The 18,936-nt window shown below is 42.4% G+C and overlaps 1 long non-coding RNA gene across 1 annotated transcript in view; it reads left to right on the top strand.

Moving 5' to 3' along the window:
- The window catches only part of LOC122809257, a 70,128-nt gene extending 67,743 nt beyond the window's left edge, over positions 1 to 2,385 (top strand). The window contains exon 2 of the long non-coding RNA XR_006365881.1: positions 1,039 to 2,385. This is a non-coding gene — a long non-coding RNA (uncharacterized LOC122809257). The remainder of the gene's footprint in view (positions 1 to 1,038) is intronic.
- The last annotated feature ends 16,551 nt before the right edge of the window (positions 2,386 to 18,936 follow it).

The raw sequence follows: 18,936 nt of genomic DNA, 5'->3' as shown, positions 1-18,936 counted from the left end.
TGAATATAAGCTACATTCATTAGATGTTCACAGGCAACTTAGATTTTATCTGAACAGGACGGCTGGTCATAGGCAATCCGACCAGTTGTTTATTTCCTTTGCAAAATTCAATTTGGGCAAGCCAATCTCTAAAGTTTCTCTGTCCCGCTGGATTTCACAGTGCATCTTATTGGCTTATCAATCTTCAGGAAGGCCGCGCGGAGGGTGTTCATGCCCATTCAACCCGGTCAGTATCTACCTCGGCAGCCTTCAAGGCTAGGATCCCTCTAGATGATATTTGTGCAGCAGCCACGTGGGCTTCATCTCATACTTTATTTCCCACTATAAGTTGGATCTTGCATCTAGGGTAGAGCATCCTTTGGCGGTGCTCCGGAATATCCTTCCATGATGGCCCAAGATTCAGGTAGCTGGGGACTCTGTCCCACAGGTTGCAGACAAATGAATATCCTACTTCAGATTTAGAAGTTATGTACTCACCATAACGTTCCATCTGAGTAGGTGTATTCATTTGTCTGCAACTCCCGCCCTCCTATCCCCCTGGCCTTTCAGTTTCCTGCATATTCTATGTTACCCTTTTCAGGGTGTTGTTGCTTTGGCAAACTCGATCTGAGGTCATGAGGGTAGAGCAGGGCATTATGGGTGAGGGGAGGAGCTGAGAGCTTGGATCCATAGCTGGAAAACCATGCCGGTTCGGATCCGATATCGGATCCATAACCCACAGGTTGCAGACAAATGAATACACCTACTCAGATGGAACGTTATGGTGAGTACATAACTTCTAATTTTACAGCTGTACAAGTGGTCAGGTTGTTCTACTAATGCACTGTACCATAACCTAATTTATGTCTTGAAGCTTAATTAGGGTTTAGTTACATCAGCAAAGTAGAGAATTGACACGGGTAGTTGCATTGATTTAAATTTTTCATAAAAACTTGGAATTGTAGCTATTTTTATATCCCTTATGGTACTGACTGTGTATAATACATGGATTGATATTATTATTGTTTACAATTAACAATTGATGCTGTTGATTTTTAGGTACTTTTCCAAAAAAAAATCTGCGCCAAAAGTCAACAAGTAAGGTCCATGGTAACAACATCCACAAAACCAAACAAACCAAAAGATGTGGAGGCATTGAAAAATTATGTGTATGCAGCAAAGAATGTGGAAAACATGAGTAATGTTTGGCTGCCGTGTCAGTTTCTTATGCATGGTCACTTCGCAAAGGACACTGAGAACAAATATGCTCAGGCTTTCAAATGGGGCCTGTTCTTACGTTGGTGTTAAAATTCTCTAAATATCTGGACATATTTAATGTGGAACAGAGAATGACTGGCAAGATGAAACTTAAGTGTTATGTAAAATTAATTTTACAGTGAAATTTGCTTAAACTTGAGCATGCATTTTCATGCCAAAGCATTTTGCAGCCTTGCAAATAACAGGACTGCAGAGATTTGAATAGAATCCACAACTTTTCAGAAGGGCCTATCTAATGCCACCTGTAAATACCATGGAGTCGTGTAAACTATATCATGTGCTAAAGGAAGCAGGACTAGAGTTAACACAGCGAAGAGAAGTACATGTCTGCAGTTGCTAAGTTTTCTTGTGCAGAGTTCAAAACATCTGGATCCAGTTCCGAGGCTGATTGGCTTTGGCTTGACCATATATGCCATCTCAGTAACTGACATATCTGTTGTTGAATATACTGTTATAGTGGTTTGAAGAAACGGACCTGTAGATTTTTACTACAACAAATGTTTAACAGATATTCTTGTGTAATTGACCAGGCTGGTATGCCTTAAAAATGTAGACAATGAACAGAGTCTCCAAACAAAATCACAGAAATAATGTAACAATTAAATTCTTGCAGTAGGGAGTTCCTACAGCTTTAGGTAGGACTGTTGCCCCAGTATTCCATATAATTTTTTATTGGATAGTATTTTCTGAAAGTCCTATGCATGTGCATCACTGGAATTTTGCATTTAGCTTGGATTTCTCAATTGGCTAGCAGTAAATATTTGTTTTTCCGTATGGTGTTTTACAAACCTATTCATGCATAGCAAGCTTGTAATATACAGTGGAACATGTTTCCAACCTAATTTTAGCAAATATTTTGTTTCTGTGAATAACTTAAAAAACATAGTTCAGAGATTTTGCAGTATAGTTTTACCTATCTTGGGAGCAACTGTGTTCTTAAAATTTTAAAGTGTATCACATTATATTTCATTGATATTAGAAAGCATATCAACTTTGTGAAACAAATGCAACAGGATTAAATCATTTATCTGATTGTCTGTGTTTCTTGTTAGGAAGTTAAGCATACTAATCAGATGTTGCTTATTTTCAGCAGTGACCTGTAATGGTACAATAAAAATATCAACATCAGCAGTCTCCAGTGGCTACAGTTGCTTGGCTAATATGCAGACTTGATGGTATACATGCTGGCTGATATAATCTGAGGACTAGAGAGGAGGTAAACAGTTGTTAAGTCAGAGTGACATGTCAGAGCAGCTGTGCAGTGGAACAGAAGATGTTCTTCCTTATTGCTGTTGCAGTATTCTTTACAGATGGGATATCCTGCCGATGACAGCTGAATGTCCGGCCAACATACCAAAGCCTTATCTCCCTCCAGGTCCCATATGTTAGACATATGTCCTGCGACTAAGGCATAAGGTACATAAGTGACATATTTATTTATTTATTTATTTTATTTTACATTTGTTAACCGGGCTGGTCTAGCTGGATACATATCCGTTTTCAGTAGAGGCCCGAGGAGAAAAGCTCCAATACACAATAGAAGTACATAATTAAATTGCAAGAATTTAAATTGCATATAAGCAACTAATCCTCAGAACTTGTTTGCCACCAGTCTAAATGCTGTCATCTTGGGGTATTCTAATTGATTTGCCTGTTTCTGAGGCAAAGTCTTCTGCTATTTCTTTGATGATACCTCTTCTAGGGTAGCTGCTTCAGGGTCTGTGTTGAGAAGGTACTCGTGGTTACATTTACAGGCTCTTGTTAATGATATCAGATCCTGAATTCTCGTTTGGATAACCAAAATCACATTGGCTCTGCTGCAGATGAGCTGTTTAAGATGATAAAGGGAAAGTTATGCAGAATGGGAAACAAATCTTTTTGTTTCCTGTTCCTAGATTCCAGAGGAATTACCCCTTTAAGTCTTTCTTTGTCCGAAGGCAGCCAAGATAGCCTTCTAGGGGTAAAAGGTCCTCCAAGTGTTTTTTTTTTTTGTTTTTTTTTTTGATAAATCTTGTCAGGATTCTAAGACTCAAATGTTATTTTTTTGTATTTATTTTTTTTATTTTACATTTGTTAATCGGGGAAGTCCGACTGGACACAGGTCCATTTTCAGCAGAGGCCGGGGGAGAAAAGCTCCACATAACACTAAGAATTAATACAGCCAAGAATACATATAGGCATACATAAGCAACCATTATCATTTTCTAGGTAGTTGCCAATGCAAATGCAAGTGCAAATGCCTTCTTTCCCCTGACAAATTTGCTTTCATCTGACATTCAGCAACCTCTACCTCTCAGCCAGATTCTTCCCTCCCTCAGGTTAACTCTGTCCTTTCCTATCTGGCAATGGATTACCAGAGACTCTTGAGTGTATTCCATTATCTAAAATAGTTTAGTTATTTTGTGGTTTGGAAATCATATCCTCCCTTTTCAGGTCTTCCCAAACCTAATCCTTCACAGCTTCCCTCACTTTCCCTTAATTCTATAGGATTTTTTATTGCGGGGGTCCATTCAGTCCATTACCCCTCCCACCAGGGCACAGGGTTTTATTCCAGGATGTTTCTGGTTCCCAGAAAGGAGGGGTATCAGTGGTCCATTCTGGATATTTCTTTCCCCAACACCTTTCTGAAGGTTCCTTCCTTCAGGATGCTGTCTCTTCAATCTGTCTTCTCTCTGCTGCTTTCTCAAGCATTCCTGGTGTCTCTGGATTTGAAAGTTGCTTACCTTCAAATTCCTATTCACCTCCTCTTCGGGGAGTTTTTATGTTTCTCTGTGTCTTCCTCACATTATCAGTTCTCTGTTTTGCCTTTTGGTCTTTCTATGGCCCCATGGGTTTTTACCAAGTGGTGGCCTTCTTCAGACTTCAGGGAGTTTAGATTTTCCCTTTTTCAGATGACCTCTTGATTCATGCTCCCTGTCAGCATCTTATATTTATTTATTTATTTAACATTTGATAACTGGGAAAGTCCGACTTGGAACGAGTCAATTTTCAGTGGAAGCCCAGGGAGAAACGCTCCAGACACATGTCTGTGTAACTTCTTCAGGATCTTAAATGTATATTACTTTTTCTGCAAAGTCTAGGGTTTACCTTGAACTTCAAAAAGTCTTTGCTGACTACTTCTCTCAAGGTCAGGTTTTTCTAGGCTGCAAGGTTTAGACTGTGCCAGTGGTGACTCTGCTGCTTCCTCCTAATTTCCTGCCTTGACAGCTTATTTTCAATCCTTTCTTCTTCTTTCAGTGCTTCCTGCAAGGAAATTCCTTTGAACTTTGGGGTTCATGGCATCCACCAGTTCTATGGTTCCTTTTGACAGAGTGCATATGAGGAGGGTTCCACTGGTACCTCAGAACCATTTGGCTTCAGCATAGCCATCCTCTGGATCTTGCCATTCTTCTCATACCTTGTCTCAAGTTCAAGTCCCATTGGATGATTCATCGGATCTCTCTGAATCCTAGCCTGCATTTTCAGGTTCCTCTTCTCACTCAGAAGCTGTGCATGGATGTTTCGAATCAGGGTCGGGAAGCTTCCTCCAACTAATAGTGTCAGGGTACAGAGTATCTGATCTCCTCCATATCTAGCAGACCATATCACTGTCAAGGAGTTGAAAGTTCTGATTCTGGCTGTCCACTCCCTTTGGATCATCTGCCTTCTAAAGGTTTTTACCGACAATACCAGAGTCATATGGTACAGAAACAAACAAGGGAGCACAAGGTCATACCTTCTTTGCAGGTTGGCCCTACAGGCTTGGGATTTTGCTGTCCATCTTTACTTGAGTCTGCAGTATATTGTCTAGTGGCAGAGATTCTGAGTGGGCCCAGGGCAGAACCTCACAAATAGATGTGTCACAGGGAGGTGTTTCTGGACATTGTTCATCAGTGGGGTACTCTTTTGCCTTCGCTCTGAACAGACACCTTTCCAGGTTCTGTTCAAGAGTGCCAAGTCTTGTGGCTTGCAAAGTGGATCCCATGTCTGTTTCATGGAAGGGGATGTTTCTGTATGCTTATTCCCCCTCTTCCTCTGTTGCCAAATGTCCTGCAAAAGATCATGTGGGAGACACCCAACATCTTGCTGGTGACTCCCTTTTGCCCCAGACAGCATTAGTTCTCCCTTCTGTTCCATCTGACCAGGGGCAGTCATCACAATTTACCTCACAGGATGGATCTACTCACACAAGACAAGAGATTTATTATCACGCTCACTTGTCCACCTTTCATTTGACTCTTTGAATGATAGGGTTTAATTCCTTTTAGACACTAACGTGTTTCGGATTTTGCAGGAGACCAGCAGAAAACCCACTACTAGAATATCCTGTGTGGCTAAATGGAAGAGATTTTCTATTTGGTGTCTCAAGAATGACCTGGACTCTTTTTTTCTGTGCGTATTCTTATGGTCATTTCTTATTTATGTGGGTTGCTCACTTCTGGCTTGGCATGTTCATCTCATTTGTTGGCCATTTCTACTTGTCTGCCTTTGAAGCTACCACTGGCTTCTAGTTGTGAAGTCAAACAATTTTTGAAAGGCGTCCTTCATATTAGACCTCCAAGAAAACTTCTATCTCCTTCTTGGGACCTTAATTTTCTTCTTGAGAAATTGACTCAGTCTCCCTTTGAACCTGCAGTTTCTGCTTCCTTGCAACACTGTACTTGGAAAATGGTACTTTTAGTAGCCCTTCTGCCAAAAGAGATTCTGAACTTCAAACGTGGCAGTTTCCACCTTTTTTTTTTTTCCACAAGGACAGGGTATCTCTTTGTACCAATCCTTCTTTTATGCCCAAGGTGGTTAATCATTTCTCCTTAAATCAAACAATTCATTTTCTTTATTTTTCTCCTTCTGTAAAGAATGATAGTGAGAGGCTGCTTGACATTTTGGATTTACATTTTACTCTTGGGTTGCTCTGGTCCTTCTGCTGAAATTCAGTAGTACAGCGTAGAGGAAGGTGGTGGTAGGCAGCATAGAACACATAAACCACACGTGGCAGATGTCAAAAGTCTGTAAGTGAATTTATGCAACTGTACAAAGAAAAGTACACAAGTATTGTATAAGGCTTAATTTCAGTACAAAAGAGAAAAATAACTTAAAGTACCCGGATACAGCTTCCAATTTTGTATTTCCTTGTATACATGCACAAGCAACACTTTGATTTGCATCTGGTGGTACATCCTAAAGTATTTGACAATATTTGTTTTATGTTTACTGTTCTTACTTCACTAGATGACATCTATAAATACCAGTGTTGTCAAGCATCACCAATATTCCAAGTTAATGCTAATTGAACAATACAGGCTTCAGACTAACTCATCACCATTAGGAAATTTAGGACTATCTTATGCAGAAAATAAGTATTGTAGGACTTTACCTGCCTCAAACATCTGTATCCAATATCAAAAATGTCCGGCTGTTGTAGCCATCTATATCCACTAATATCATAATGATGTTGGAGGTAGTGCCTGCCCATATTCACAGTTTTTTTTTCTGTCATGGAACAAATCATATGTAAAATGAAATGTACTGTTGGGTCTAACCTATTAGAACTAACGCAAGTCATAATCCCATGGCATCTATTCTGTCCATCTCTTCCTTTAGCTGCATTATCTTGTAGTCCAGCTTTCTGCTGAACATTTTATTGTCAATACATTTGTGCAATAGGTAAGCATATGTATGTTTGCAAGGATGCATCACAATGTATTGTGGTAGTTATAGTGCCAGTTTCGGATGACTGCCTTGCAGTACTCAGAATGCTTTAATGCTTATTTGTGCATTTACTAGTGCATTTTATGCAATGAAATATTATGTAAGACCATCTTTAGTAGGATTTGAGGAGTGCTGGTGGTGTGTGTGGGTACGAGGTCGGATCACTATCCTTGGGTAGTGTTTTGTTGATAGTGTAAAGGCCTTTATGTAAACAGATGTTAATAAAAGTACTTGGTAGAACCCAGTAAAATAACATCTGGTGATCAGTACAGTAAATTTTGAAGGTCCATATTGTGTATAACTGCTGCCACAAACTCCATTGAATTGTTTTGGTGCTGCTGGAAAATATAGTGCCCAAATATAATCCACATTTTTAAATTTATAGATTGTTACTAGGCTAATGACCTGGGCTGCGGGGATTTCAAAGCCTAGCCAAGTTTTCCCAATAATGCTGTCCTGTGTACAAATAGGACACTGAGAGCCAGGCATTTATAAGCTACATCTGTCCATAAGGGTCATGGGTGCCAGGCCCGGTGTAAATTTCCTGTTTCCCATCCACTGATCTAGGTTGCACTTAAACTGGGTAATAGATAAATTCAGCTTCACATGGCTGGGAAGCCTGCGCCATAGGAAGAGCATTTTCTGGGATACGCATCTGTCTCTCCAGCATGTTCTGTTTAAATCACAGACAAAATTCAGGACGCTAAACCTTGTATTACTAGTACTCTTTAACTTATGAATACGCAGGAGATTCATAAGTGGGGGGGGGGGTTGCAGATGTTTTGTAAGCTAGGTATAGATCACTTCTCAGCAGTCTATAGGAGGCTGAATAGAGGGAAAGGGCTTTAAGGTGCTCTGCGTAAGGCAGCTTTGTTATGCCTTGTATTTTTTGTTTGTAAGGAACCTATGAGGTTGCTCTAGTTGCTGCATGTGGCTGACCAGGTACAAACCAAAGGGAGCATTGTACTCTATGATTGGTCTGATAAGGGTGGAATAAATAGGATTATGACCTCTTTGGACCTAGATGCCGAGCCCTTACTTATAAGTTGCACAACGTAAAAGGATTTCATCACTATTGTGGCCACATGGTGGTCGAAGGTAAGGCTACTGTCTATGTGTATACTCAGATGTCCTTCCATTTCACTGTTGCAGTATTCATAACATTAAGGATCCCCTGCTTAGTGCAGCCTGATGTCTGGTCAATATACCAAAGCCTTAGGTTGCTTTAAGGTATGGCATACATCACACATATGCTCCTCGCATAGCATAGGGCATAAAGGTGACGTACAAACGTACCGTTCTCAGAACTTCTTTGCTGCCAGTCTGAATGCCTACGTTCTGTTGCTGGTTTCATTGAGTTTTTGCAGATAAGTACCATGTTGGAGTTCAGTTTTTACTTGTCTTTTTCATGCTTGTGGGGTTTCATGTCATCCAAGAAGGGTAAATGCCAGTGTATCAGACAGATTACCCATAAAGACCACCATGAACAGTGTCTGTTTTACCTTGGCGTTTTGTGTAACCATACATACTGTTCCATCTGTCAGGCTTTTGTACCTAAAACTTTGCATAGCAGACTCTCTTCTTTGGCGCTGTATCTTCAGAATTAGTGACTTAAATTTCTCATGAAAAATACGATGGCAGGACCTTCCTGCCCTGAGGGACAGCCATCAGTGAAGAAGAAGGCTAAGAAGCCCAGGCCAAGAATCTTCCAATGTTCACCCTCCACCAGACATTTCTTTTGAGGGGAGTGAATGCCCAGAAGTTCACCCAGATTTGTCGGATTTCTCTGCTCTGACCTGGTTGGAGGCTGGCAGGATCTGGCTTTAAGCATGTCTGAGGAAGCTTTGCAGACATCCATTTCAGAAGTTCAGGGGGAACCACAGTTGATTATTTCTGAGGGGCCTGGGGTGTTCCTCAGATTTTAGTCAGAGAAGAAGTCTCTACTATTAGTATTATTGAATGCTGTCCTGGGTCAGAGCCTTCCAAGTTTTATAAGGCAGACATCCGATTAAAGAAAAAACAGAAAACTAAACATGTTTCTCCTAACCGTAAGAATTCACAGTGAGAGTGACAGGGCTTCTTCTAGGGCTGCTATTTTTGGGTCAGTGATGAGGAGGTATTCTTGGCATCAGCTTCAACCTTTCCCTGATGATATCAAAGCTAAGATGATGGATGCCTCTCTTGATAATAAATACTTGTTAGGTGAAGTTGCTGCTAATTTGTTTAAGTCCCTTCAGGATAAGGGAAAGGCTTTACAGGAACTCAAACTTGTTTTTCCTGTTCCTAAATTTCAGAGAAACGACCCCAATAAGCCAGCCTTTGTTCACAGGTAGTCTTGCCGTCCTTCGAAGGGCAAAAAGGGTGACAACCTGGCTCGTCCTTCTGAGGCTACTCAGACTTCAGGCCCTCAAAAGTCTTACTTTCCAGATAAACCAGGTGTTGTCTGACTACCCTATTCTTTCCAGCCACTTTCCTATTTCTCTTCACCCCTCTTTCTCTCTGTCTCATCCTGTTTTGCTAAAGATTACCCAGGATTCCTGGGTTCTGTTCATTATTTGCCAGAGTTATTTCATGATTTGGAAATTCCTTCCCCCTTTTATGGGTATTCCTCAACTCCCTTTGGAAGAATTCTCTTTTTTCCCAGAGGTGCTTCAGGACCTTTTGACTCAGGACACAGACAGCTCTTGAATAGTACCCTAAGGGAGGAGGAGTTTTTACTCCAGGATGTTTCTTGTACCCAGAAAGAAGGGTACCTGGAGAACAGTTCTAGACCTGTCATATCTAAACACTTTTCTGAAGGTGCCCAGTTTTTGAATGTTGCCCCTTCAGCCTTTCTTTCCTCTTTTGCTTCCTCAGGCTTATATGGTGTCTTTGGATCTCAGGGATGCTTACAAACATATTCCAAACCATCCCTTTTTTAGAAAATGTTTGCATTTCTCTGTGGCTTCCTTGCATTTTCAGTTCTCTGCTTTGCCTTTGGCCTTTCTACTGCCCCAAGGGTATTTATCAAATGCCTCGCTCCTGTAATTCTTTTTGCAGGCTTCAGGGGATTCAAGTATTTTCCTGCTTGAATGATCTGCTGATGTTCTTCATGTTTCACTGTTGCAGTCATCACATTTGGGTTATCCCTGCTAGGGTAGCCCTCAGTCAGCCCGAATACCAGAGGCTTAGTATTTCTGCGTCGGTTGCCGTTGCTCCAGGACTGACGTTAGGTCATCAGTGGTATAAAATAAGGCAGCCAACGCCATTACATCAGTCTTTCATGCCGAGGAGCCCAAAGCAGAAGCAGTTTGCACAAGTACCGGTCGGACGCTAGCTGAGTTTTTTGTTTCTGAATTGAAGCTGAATTCTTCTAAAGCTAAGTACTGGATTGGGGATCCTTTTTTCTTGCTCTAATTCATGTCAGAAAAAGTTAACAATTGTCTTACCTATAGAAAGCAAATACCACACCGAGACTTTCATTCTTACTGAGTCACTTCCTTAGGCCCAGACCACGACGTGCTCACTGTCGCTTTTGTGCTTTGTTCAACGCCAGAACTATACATCATCGGGCCCTTATTGTAGCTAGATATTTTCACTCTCAGTCCTCGAATTCCGATATGGCTTTGGTAAGCCATCCAACAGCAGATCTTCTGAAAAAAACGTAAGGATAAAGACAGAGACAGACCGCACAGGTCCAAAACTGCCGACGACACTTCCGTTAAGCTAGTCGTCAGTTCTCCGGTCCTCAGTGAGGTGCTTTTGCAGCCCCTGATGCCCGCTTCTGTGGATTCGTAGGCTGCTACCGATACCCTTTCGGAGATCGGTATGCTGCAAGACTCTTCATCGACTAAGGATCCTACTGATGTCTCTACCTTGAATGGTTCTGGAGCCACTCAGCAGGCACCAGCTTCCGAGGAAGTACTTCGCACTACCGATTCTCGACACAGACCGATGCCTTCTTTTGCATCTACCATTCTTTCAAAAACTACCGAGTTTCTAAGGCCCAGGGTACGAAGCACACCAAGAAAAATGATGACCCAAGCTAAAGCCTCTGATTCCTTGCCTCAGTCTCAAATGCTTAAAATGGCAGAAGACCTTATAATGCTTATCAGGGGAAGGCAGGCTACCCCTTCCAAAAGAAAAAGAGATTTGTCCCCAGTAGTTTTATCTGAACAGGAGTCTGATGACTCTGATGCATCTGAATATGAAGATATGCAATCCCACTCTGCTTATCAGGATTCTGATGCAGAGGAATCCATTCCTTCAGCCTCTCCACCCGAGGACCTTTCCTTTGGAGAAACCCTACATACTTTAAGGGAGCATTTCCAATGGGAATGTCAGGACTACCCTCAGTCAAAAAGGAGACTCAGGGAATTCTTTGTTCTTCCACAGCACAGACCTCTGGCCATTCCTCCTGTCCTGGATGTTGTGGATGATGTTTTTATGGAATCCAGTTTGACTGCTGACACTCTCCCTCCTGCTCCCAGAAAACCTGACAGGTACTATTGAGTCCCTGACTCTCCCAAATTTTGTTTTAAAAATCCTACTGCTGACCCAGAGGTTCTCTCTCAAGGACCTAAAGGAATTAAAGCAACTTCTGCTAAGAATCCCACCTGCTCAGATAGGGATTCCTGAGCATTAGATAGATGTGGTAAAAAAGTATACACCTCTGCTACTCTTTCTATTAGAGCACTAAGTTGTCAGTTCCATATGCTGAAATATCAGCAACATACCGTGGAACTCTTCAAACAAAAATATTTTCCTTTCCTTCTTGTGCAGAAAATAAAGAGTTACAAGAGTTAATGCATTCTGCAAGTCAAGTAACTAAGCACACCTTACAATATGGTTTTGATTCCCTAGAAGCATCTTGCAGGGAAGCAGTCACTGGTTCTGTCCTTAGAAAGCATGCTTGGCTTAAGGAGCAGCCCTTGTTAGACCATGTCAAATCCAAATTATTGGACACACCCTTGCAGAAAGACAACTTATTTGGCACCAAGGCAGAGGAGGTCTTAAAAAAGATGGAAGAAAAAGCTAAATCTATGCAGACAGTTAAAGACTTCTTGCAGGTCCAGCCAGTGAGGTTCAGTAGGCATTGCCCCTCCAAGCACTGGTCCTTTCCTGCCCCCTCCAGGTCAGCTCAGCCCAGACCCCGGGGAAGCAGACCCCACAGACAACAGCCCCAGGGAATGCAGATATCTAAGCAATGGAGTTCCTCCTCTTCAAAACAAGGGAGTGCTAAGCCACCCACTCATAGTAAGAACTCACAATGACTTTACACTTACACCCCCCTCCCTCTGCCCACCTGCTCTTGCCCCTAGGAGGAAAACTCTCATTCCACACAAGCACCTTGGCCACCATTACCAACTACCGCTGGGTCCTCAACATAGTGTCCCAGGGATACAAATTTTATTTCCACACTCTACCAGCCCCAAAAGGGTTCCCAGATCTTCCCCCAAACCAGTGGGCAGAGGCCAAAAAGCAAGTCCTTTTCCTGCTCTCTATGAAGGCAATAGAGCATGTTCCTGCAGAACAGATAGGCCAAGGTTTCTACTCCAGACTCTTCCTGGTACGCAGAAAAGAGGGCACATGGCACCCCATCCTCGATCTATCCATTCTAAACACCTTTCTGGTGATACCGAAATTCAAAATGCTCATCCTCCAGCAGCTTCTTCCTATATTTTCCAAGGATGCTTGGTTAGCCACCCTAGACCTAAAAGAGGCCTACCTACACATACCAATCAGGGAATCATGCAGGAAATACCTAAGTTTCAGGGTAGGATCACTGCACTTTCAGTTCTCTGCACTTCCATTTGGTATCCACTGCTCCCAGAGTTTTCACAAAATGTCTGGCTCCCGCCATTGCTTTTGCAGACAAAGAAATGTTCAAATTTACCCATACTTAGACGACTGCCTGATTCAGGCAGACAGTCAGGAAAAGTTGCTAAAGCACCTGACCTTTGTAAAGGACCTACTGCCCTCCCTGGGGTATACTGTCAACGAAAAGAAATCCAAACTAGTACCCACACAAAAAATTGTATTCCTGGGAGCAAGCCTGGACACAGCATCCCAGATGGCATTCCTTACATCAGAAAAACAAACCTACCTGACAGCCTACTTCTCTCAACTAGCCATCAGACCACAGTCATCTGCAAGGAAAATCCTGCAAGTTCTAGGGTTCATGGCTTCTTGCATTCTACTCATTCCATATGCCAGACTGCATATGAGGAAACTACAATGGCACCTAAAAAGCCTTTGGTGTCAGCACTCCCAAGACATGGAAACTCTTATACCAATGATACCTTATTTAAGGAAAGATTTTCTTTGGTGGGCAGCAGCATGCTACCACAACAAGGGACTTCCCTTCTCACAACCCCACGCTGCCCAGACCTCACCACAGATGCATCAGACTATGCCTGGGGTGCATACCTGGATGGCAGGTGCATTCAGAGCCAATGGAGCCCAAATCAAACACATCTGCACATCAACCAAAAAGAGATGTTAGCGGTTCAGCATGCTCTGACAGCTTTCAGACCCCTACTTTCCCCGCGCCTCTACTGATCAAAACAGACAACACCACTGTGATGTGGTATATCAACAAGCAGGGAGGGACTCACTCGTACCCTCTGTGCAGGCTTGCTATGACCCTTTGGTACACGGTCTCAGCCATGCAACTACACCTGTTAGCACAATTCCTGCCAGGCTCTCTAAAGTCTCTGGCAGACAACTTAAGCAGAAATCTTCTGGATCCACATGAGTGGCAGCTAGACCAAAGAACCTTCACCCTTGTAACCCAGAAATGGGGCACCCTGAAGGTCGACCTCTTTGCTTCCCACTCCAACCATCAGCTCAGCAAATTCTGCACCAGGGAACCTCACAGCAAGGTCTGGAAAGTGGATGCTGTATCCTTCCAGTGGGTCATCCTCTCGGTCTGTGCATTTCCCCCTCTACCGCTCATTTCAAGGGTACTGCTCAAAATAAGGGAGGAAAAACCGAGGACAATCCTGATTGCCCATGCCAGCACTGGTACCCACCCAGCCTGTCACCCCTGCCACCATGGCATCTCCCTCAGATCCCAACACTCCTGACCCAGAGGAATGGAGAATTCATGCATTCCCAATTGCAGACCCTCAATCTGGCAGCCTGGCTTATTCCCTGACCACTTCACAAGCTGCCAATCTAAGCAAACAAGTTCTAGATGTTATATGTGGGGCCAGACACCCTAGCATTAGAAAGTCTTATGCTGACAAGTGGAAAAGGTTTGCACCTGGATCCAGGCTAAGGGAGCCAGAACCGCACAGCACTCCCTACCCCTCATTCTGGATTACCTGGCTGATCTACTACGCAGGGGTCTATCCTTCTCTTCTATTAAAATCCATGCCTCTGCCATCTCTGCTCATTTCAGCACAGAGTCACCTGTTTTCTCCCACCCTCTCATCAAACAGTTCCTAAGAGGGGCTAACAACTTGAGGCCACCCAGAAGAGCACCTACCCCAGCTTGGGACCTAAACCTTATGCTGGAAAAGCTCACCCTGCCCCCCCCCCCCCTTGAACCAGCAGCTTCAGCAGAGTTAAAGTTTCTCTCTTGGAAGACAGCCTTGCTTCGGGCCATCACTTCAGCTAGAAGAGTATCCCAGCTACAAGCACTTATGGCTGTAGAGCCCTTCATCATTTTTCATGCTGACAGGGTCTCCCTCAGGACTAACCCATCCTTCATGCCAAAAGTGGTGTCCAGTGTGGCTCTCAATCAATCCATTAATTTGCCCACCTTTTTCCTAACCCACAAAACAAGGGGGAAAGGATTCTGCACTCTCTAGATGTGCACAGACAGCTCAGATTCTAGCTAGACAGGACTAAATCATTTAGAAAGACTGATCAATTGTTAGTCAGCTTTGCTGCAGGAGCAGAGGGCAAGGCCATATCCAAACAAACCATTTCCAAATGGATAGCACACTGCATCCATTTCTGCTACAAGCAGCATGGGAAACCTCCTCCCAAGGGGGTCAGGACACATTCTACCAGAGCAACCTCCACCTCTGCAGCTTACCTCAGAGGGGTCCCCACCAGGGACATCCTGGTGGCTGCAACATGGACATCTGTTCACACCTTCACCAAGTATTACCACCTGCCTATCTTCCCTAAATCCAGGGCAGGCTTTGCCATCGCAGTCTTGCAGGGCATCCTAGCCAGCCCCTAGTCTTCCTGGCTGCCTCCTTCAGCTTTGGGAATCAGCCCAAATGTGATGACTGCAACAGTGAAACATGAAGAGCATAGTACAGTTGTGTACACTTACCATAAATGTAGATGTTCAAGTGTATTCACTGTTGCAGTCCTCCATCCCCCTTGTCTCTCTCTCAATTTCTCTCTCTCTCTCTCTCTCCCTCTTTCTCTCCTTACAAGGAATTTTTGGTATTTACTTTCTATTGGTGATGTTCTTCCACCATAACCTAACTTCTTCTTGGGGGCTCCGGACAGTTAGGGCAAGAAAAACTGATGTAATGGTGTCGGCTGTCTTATTTTATACCACTGACGACCTGATGTCAGTCCTGGAGTGATGGCAACCGACGCAGAAATACTAAGCCTCTAGTATTCTGTCCAACTGAGGGCTACCCTGGCAGGGATAACCCAAATGTGATGACTGCAACAGTGAATACACTTGAATATCTACATTTATGGTAAGTGTACACAACTGTACTTTTCAAGCATCCTGTTCAGAGATCCAGTTGCAAAATCTCAGTTTTGTCGTTTGCCTTCTTCAGAGCCTGGGGTTTACAATAAACTTCAAAAAGGTCTTCACTGACTCCTTCTCAGGGCCATGTTTTTCTGGATTGCAGGATTCAGACAGTGGCTTTGCTGGCATCCCTGCCTCCCCCAAGGCCTTGACCCTCATCTCCTTCTTTCAAACTCTTCTTCCTCTGGCTTCCATTACAAATCTCCTTGGAATATCCCTCTCTGAGTTTTTATCTCCAGGATAATAATTTGCCTTTTGTCATGGCTCAGCTGCAAAGTGTTTTACCATTGTTTCATGGTCACTGTAATGTAATTGATCAATGTAAGGTGTATCTTACATGTCTGTAAGTACTCCTTTATCCATGAAAGTGTGATACTGTCAAATACTTTTTTGTAATCTATCCATGCCATACTTAAATTATTCCCCCTTTTACAAATCTCTATTATGTCTTTGGCAACAAATGATCCTTTGTTCCATATTATTTTCTTTTGTCACCCTTCTGTTCTATTGCCATGATTGATTTTTTTTTTGGAAATGACTACAAACTCTGCCTACACCATTTCCAATACATATTTTGTATATTGTCTGAAGGCAAGTTATTGGTCTGTAGTTCTTAGGATGGCTTGCAAGTTCACTCTTAAGGAGTATAGCTTTTCCTGTTGTTAACCAGGTTAGTGTCTGTTTGGGATGCACATATAAGTGATTCTTACTCAAGGGTAAATCTTTGTATAAAGATGTTAATGCTTTTAGGTAGAAGTTAGGTACTGCATCTGGGCCTGTGGTTTTCCATTTAGGAGCTTTTCTTAATTTGTCTCAGTTTCTCTTTCTTATGATTATCATGGTCTTTTCAGCAATATTTTTTATAAAATGTGCTTATTTTTTTCATGGTGTTTCTTTTCATTTTGCTTTGTTTCCCAGTAATCTTTTTTGGGGTCATTACTGAATTGCGTGTTTTGTACTTTTCCCTTATTTGTATCTCCATACCTTATATGTTGTTCTGCCTATGCTGATATTTTAGTAATAGTGTATGATAAGTCTTGACCTGGTTTGATACTGTGTGTTGTTTTTATGATGTCTTAGTATTTTTAATTTTCTGTTCCCTTTTCTATATTCTTCTAACAATGATACTTGTCTTAACTGCCTTTGTAGTTTTCTCTAGTCGATGCTTACACGATTGCATTTTACTTGATTCTTTCCTTTCCTTTGTTACTGTACATTTTTGTGGTAGCACTTTATCCATTATTAGTTTAGCTGCAGAGTAAAATATTCTATTTATTTCTGTTATATCACATGAATTTCTCTTAATAGTCCTGACTACTGTATTCATCTGTTTTACCATTCTTCTCACATTTTGGGTCTTATTTACTTTCTAGGTTTCTTAGTTATTTTCACAGGTGCTACCAGATTGATAGCTGAGGGGTCTCCAACTATATGGTTACCTCCTTGCCATTTACTTAACCTATGTCTGGTGCCAGTAATAGCACAGAGCAGAACCAAATGCATTCATATATATGTATGCATATGTATATAAACACACACACACACACACACACACACACACACACCATTAGCTGGACAACTGCCTCATTTATGCACAGTCCCAGAAGGAGCAACATAGAGCTTTGACTGTCATCCTAGATTATTTTCAGAAGCTGGGCTTTTATATGAATCTTCTAAAATCCAATTGAATGCCCTCCAGATCATGATACTTGTGGGGTCTACATAGACACCACAGAACTAAAAGCTTTCCATCCTCAGGCAAAAGTGGAATTGCTGACCACATTCCTTTGAGGTGTGCCACTGAAGGACAAGGTCATAGGTTGAGAACTGCTGTTAATTCTAGGTTACATGAGTGGTTCTTGAGAAACACTTGGAAGCAGCATAACTGGTCAATGGAATTTGCCATCAAGATATCCCATGTGTGAAACAGGGACTAGAAATGTGATCCCTTCAGGTCCAAACATACAGAGTATGACTTTCAGGGTACATCCCCTGAAATACACCTTGACCACAGAGGCATCAGACACAGCTTGAGGGGGCTTATATGGTAGCCTCAAAGTACAGGAGACCCTAAGCTCCAAGGAGAGGAAGAAGGACATAAATCGGAAAGAAATAATCCCAGTTGTTCTGGACATTAAAGATTTCAAACCTATGTGAAATCCAAGAGAAGTAAATGTAATGATGGACAACACCATGATGATGTGGAATCCAGGAGAAGTAAATGTGATGATGGGCAACACTATGATGATGTGGAATCCAAGTGAAGTAAATGTGATGATGGACAACACCATGAGGATGTGGAATCCAAGAGAAGTAAATGTGATGATGGACAACACCATGAGGATGTGGAATCCAAGAGAAGTCAATGTGATGATGGACAACGCCATGAGGATGTGGAATCCAAGAGAAGTCAGTGTGATGATGGACAACACCGCGATGATGTGGAATCCAAGAGAAGTCAATATGATGATGGACAACACCATGATGATGTGGAATCCAAGAGATGTCAATGTGATGATGGACTACACCATGTTGATGTGGAATCTAAGAGAAGTAAATGAGATGATGGACAACACCATGATGATGTGGAATCCGTGAGACGCAAATGTGATAATGGGCAACACCATGATGATGTGCTACATAAACAAAAATGGGTTACACACAGCCACTTTGCAGGCTGTCAGTTCAAGCTGCAGTGGAAGCCCTAGATGCACATATGCTCCTGGGTGTTGCATACATTTCAAAACAGGAAAATTCTCTGGTAAAACAGTTAGGCAGGACTACAGCAAACCCACACAAGTGATGTTAGAGACAGAGATACCTTTTACCTCTTGAAAAGGTGGAGTTTAACAGAAATGGACCATTTTGTTTCTCTGAACAAAAGACAGCTAAGAAAATTCTGCTGCAGAACACCACACAAGCAGACTTGGGCAGTATATGCCTTTTACCTGAATTGGGCAGATCTGTTTTGGTATGCATCTCTTCCTATACCCTTGCTCCCCATGATAGTTCAGAAGTTAAACGGAGAGAGGCAGAAAATGACACTGATAGTTCCTTTCTTGCTGAGACAGCATTGGACCTTCCTCCCTGTGGAGATGGTAAGATAAAAACATAATTCTGCTTCAGAATGAAAGCGACTGTATGGAAGATGTGACTTTATTGTTCTTTGGTCACCTTTATTCAAAGGACATGTTTAGCATGAGGGAAGCTAGAAAGTCAAATACTAGAATCCTATATCTCAGTTGTACACATTGAGTATTGTTCCTCATTTTTACTGTTAA

This window comes from Protopterus annectens, chromosome 8.part0, assembly GCF_019279795.1.
Source record: "Protopterus annectens isolate FY-2018-M chromosome 8.part0, PAN1.0, whole genome shotgun sequence".
In the NCBI taxonomy this organism is placed as follows: domain Eukaryota; kingdom Metazoa; phylum Chordata; order Ceratodontiformes; family Protopteridae; genus Protopterus; species Protopterus annectens.
Note: the sequence above shows the minus strand (reverse complement) of the source record. Positions and strands in the feature narration are given on the sequence as shown.